Here is a 4,627-nt window from a genome sequence, read left to right as displayed (position 1 = left end):
CTCCCCCCGGGTCCCATCACACTATATCCCGATATTTTTCATCTACTGCCATATTCCTCACTCAAATATCTACCCTCGCTCGCTTATTTTCATTAATTTTATTATTTTAGTATCTCATGGATATTTGGTGTTTACATAACAAAAGAAAACCAGGCTGTGAGGACGGGCTCCAGCGTTCTCATCAATTTTCGACAGACGAAACTACTAGTATTTAAATAAAAGAAAACGGACGACGTAAAGTAAAGTAAGGTTAATTTTATTCAGGAAAGTACATACATAGTAAATTTTAGCCAAATATCCCCAGTTTGCTAACTGTAGATAGTAACCATGGTAAGACACTTACCATGTGTCTTCTTCAGGTATAATCTTCAGGTATATCAGGTACTTCAGGTATAATCACCGATAGCACTACAGACCATTACCCGACATTTCCAGTTGTGACCAGACCACGGTCGTGTGCGGTCGCAGTGTTGGCGCTCTTGGCGTCCGCTGCTTGGTGGGAGGTGGAGTATTGCCCCCACACTCTTCGTCTTTGCACGTGGTGATACAGGATATTGTGAATTTGTTCTCGATTGTTGACAGTGCCTACGAGTGTCGAGAAAATGGCTGAAGCGGTATGCCTAAGTGGTAGTGAGGAGGACAGACAAGATGATAACAGACCGTTTGAAGTAGCAATGAACAAAAAGAAACGGAGAAATAATAACAGACAGCGAGACAGTGAGAGTGACGATGAAATTACAAAGAGTCCGAAGAATGAGACCCTGCTCAGCAGGACTCAAGACAAGCAATTTAATAGAAGGAAGAGGCTGTTGTTCCCTACAACATGCCAATTGAATTTCCACCAAAAGCTGGAGTGGACGGTACGTCTGGCTAAAGAATGCTTGGCATACGAACCACTCTTCACCGGCCCTACATAACAGTTGGGACTGAACAAGCCGTGGAACGCCTCACAATGGTTGGTTTTGAAAATGTAGTGATGGTTCCTCCAGAAGGTATGTTGCACACAAAGATCATAGTTTTCAAGTTTCCAACTTATTTGGATCCTGACTGTCTTCTTCTTAACAATGATAATGTTGTCTGGGCAAAGAGGAACAGTGTTCGTGGTGACAAACAAAGCCAGGTTGTTGCCTTGGTAAAGGGTGAGGCGCCGGAGAAAATTTTTGTGCATGGACTAGGCTATAGGAACGTTGCAAAATACGTTGAGGAGCCCATACTGTGCATGAAGTGTTCACGTTGGGGACATATGGCATGGAAATGCCAGTTTGACCCAAGGTGTCGGTATTGTGGGAAGAAACACGACTCGCGAGAGTGTAGAGTCAATATTGAAAGAAGTGAAATAATCGTCCCATTTTATTGCAACTGTCGAGGCAGCCACAATGCTGGTTCCTCTCTATGCCCCATGAAGCCTCATCTGAAAGAGACTAGGACGGGTCCTACAAGCAGGATAGATGTATCCTCGCAGCAAGGAAAGATTGTGCAAGAGGAACATGGAGGAAACAGCTGGAAGCCAACGACAGCCCCTATGATCAATGTGTGGGAGAAAGGGACGGAGAAAATAAAGGCGAGCGTAGGGAAAGTACATCATGCAGTGGAAAAACTAAAACCTTGTGAGGACAAGGTTCAGGATAATATGGTCACCTCAAGTTGACACACACACACACACTTTATTTTTTTTACACAGGTAATTACAGACAAAGCCATGAAAAATGAAACACAAATGAACACTTTATTGAAGTTCAATTAGGCTTATGGAGCCTGGAGATCATCAGTATAGCTGGGCCCTGTAGGTTTTATTCTTAACGTTAAAAAACAAACAGTGGGACGAGGCATCGAGTACGCACTTGTTACGGACCCGAGCCCAGCGTCCGAGCATGGAGCAGTGACGACAGCGCCATCTGTGGGTCAGCTCCCGAAACCCTCTCCAAATGGACGACGCCATCTAGTGAGGACAGGATATACCGGCCACAAGGGGTGGTTTCCCGTCCTGATCAGCTCATAACACAGCCGCTGCTGACCTCTGGTGAGGTGACGCTTAGACAGCAACGCCATCTATGGAGTGGATAGGTGGGCGTTTGTGTCTAAGCCTGTAAGTGAGGTGCCCTAGAGTGTAACTAGTACTGATGACGTGTCTGATTACAGAGTCGACCTGGGACTGCTGTAGTGGACGTTGGATCAGTCTACCCAAGGCAGCCGTAGAACCTCCACGCATTTGCTGCTGAAGCTGCGAGTCACCCCCCCCCCCCAGATGAACACTGTTGTGTTAGCCTGCCTGTGACGTGGCAGTTGAGGAATTGTCGTACCCGGGGCTGACTGGTGGAGAAGACTGGCCACTGGGGTGTTTTGGTGAGGAGAGTGATCTGTGGAATCACACGAGGCTCCTGCCTAGGGCTCGCAACCCTAGTATCGGTCGTGGAGTGGCCTAACCAGCGGAACTGATTGGAACCTGCCAGCTACAGGCTGGATTTGTGGTTGAAGGCCTCCACGACGGTGCCCCCAGTGGAACTTTGATTTGGCTGGCCTGTGGCCAGGGTAGACTCGAGAGAATCGAAGGATTCAAAGTGAGGCCACAAGAAGAGAACCAGGGCTACTCGTCTTGAGCACCGTTAAGCAGAGCATCCTGTGTCTTCGGAGGAAGACAAGTGATTGTAAATAAGTGTAGTAATAGTAACAGCAACAGCGTGTGACTGTTTATATATTTATTTATTTATTTATTTTAATATTTATATTTAAATATAATATATTTAACTTTAAGTGCAGTTTTATCCCTTCCCCTTTAATTTACTTGCGTTACGGAACACACCCCTTGAAAGCCACTACTAGCTTGGGGCCGGATACCCAAACTCTACTAACATCAGAGAAAGAACCCAGTTGCGACCCAATAGGGCCGTAACAGCACTTGTATTTCTCTAGTAAATCCGTACCTATAATGAAGATATATTTCTTCTGGATTTGGGTGTACACTTAAGTCAGCCTCTACATATACGTTCCCCTCCATGTGAAGTCGCAACGTTTTGGGAGGACATTTCTCGAGCCCTATCCTCTTTAAATATAACATAGAGACGAACGTCTCATCAGACCCCGAATCAACATTAATTTTTTCTGTGCATTGGTCATTAAGTTGTGATGAACCTGGCAGCGGAATCCTAAGGAAGGATGATATGGAATTACAGTCCTGACCCTTTATTTTGACAACTTTGGAGGTCCTTGAAATATATATGAGAATTATCCTGTTTAAATTGTAGAATAACCTGGTACTCAGTCATGAGAGAAAACCCAAAGTAAAGCACGGGGCATTTTTGGTGTGGGTGGGAAAATTTCTTCATTTGTGGCGTGGAAATTTCGACTTTAGTGACCAACTCCTTACCGTTTTCTAGTTATATCTTAACGTTTTCGACAAATCTGAGATTGAGGTTTCTGTATTCGTTAAAGAAGTGGATTTTACAATATTCGGTGGCGGATACATTGTTATCCAAGCAGTTTTCTTGCGTATCTGTCTTCTATCATAGTGTATGTTGTGCCAGTGTCCACGTACATGGCGCAGGATTTACAGTTTACCAAAGCCTGGAGGTAATTATGCCCCTCCAGGGCAATCTCCAAACCCTTCAGGGATGGGGGCTCAGTGCGTACAGTGGGGTCAAGGAGTTTGATTGTTAACACCTGTCCATTGGAGCTGACCTTATATCCAGTAACCTCATCGGTGAATTTTTGTCTTTTCACGGGATCATTGTTGGCCTGGCAACCATCCCCCTTCCTCTTGCAGCCACCTACCACTTCTTTCTTCTGTGTGTCCATAACTTAATGCTTCAGAAGAGAGGAGAGGAGGACAAGAGTTTAAGCTCGACTGCTTCCTTTCTCGTCTTACAGCGAGTCGCTCTCGCTTACCTAAAGCTTATATCCCACTTACATTATATTAGTCATGCTACAGTATCATCTTTAACATTCAATTTTTCTTTTATATATGTAAACAAACATAACTTTATGTATTACCAAATACTCTTTGGTAAGTACATAAGCACTGTATATTTTGTGTTACAAATACTTAAATTTATACTCCCTCCAAATACTTAAATTTATACTCCCCATAGCTAACTGCTATGGGGAGTATATCTTCGCCAGCTTCAGAGTCAAGGGTGCCGAGTCTGTCCTGTCTGTGGGTGCAGTCTATAGAATTCCTAACACTGATGTGTCCGAATTCAACTCAAACCTTAGAAATCTAATACTTGATAACAGACTGAACAAAAACCATCTAATTATCGCAGGGGACTTTAATATTGACCTCTGCGAGCCTGAACACCCTACTGCTGTTAGCTTCCTCATACCCTTAATCACTAGACCTACTAGAATCACTGATAGCACTGCCACGACTAGATCACATCTGGACGAACATAACCTCTCCGCTTACTTCAGGTATAATCACCGATAGCACTATACAGACCATTACCCCACATTTCTCTTAACTAACATTAGCAAACCACCTCTAGAGTCAAGAGAGTTACATTTTAGACTGCACAATGAAACTGCTATAGACAATTTTATAACTGCTGCTGATAATGTCAACTGGGAGTCCGAGTTAGGTAACATAAGAGGACATCAACCTAGCAGTGCAATCTTTTCTTCAAAAAACTCT

Source organism: Procambarus clarkii, chromosome 18 (assembly GCF_040958095.1).
Source record: "Procambarus clarkii isolate CNS0578487 chromosome 18, FALCON_Pclarkii_2.0, whole genome shotgun sequence".
Classification (NCBI taxonomy): domain Eukaryota; kingdom Metazoa; phylum Arthropoda; class Malacostraca; order Decapoda; family Cambaridae; genus Procambarus; species Procambarus clarkii.
The sequence above is the reverse complement of the archived record's forward strand: the minus strand, read 5'-3'. Positions refer to the sequence as shown.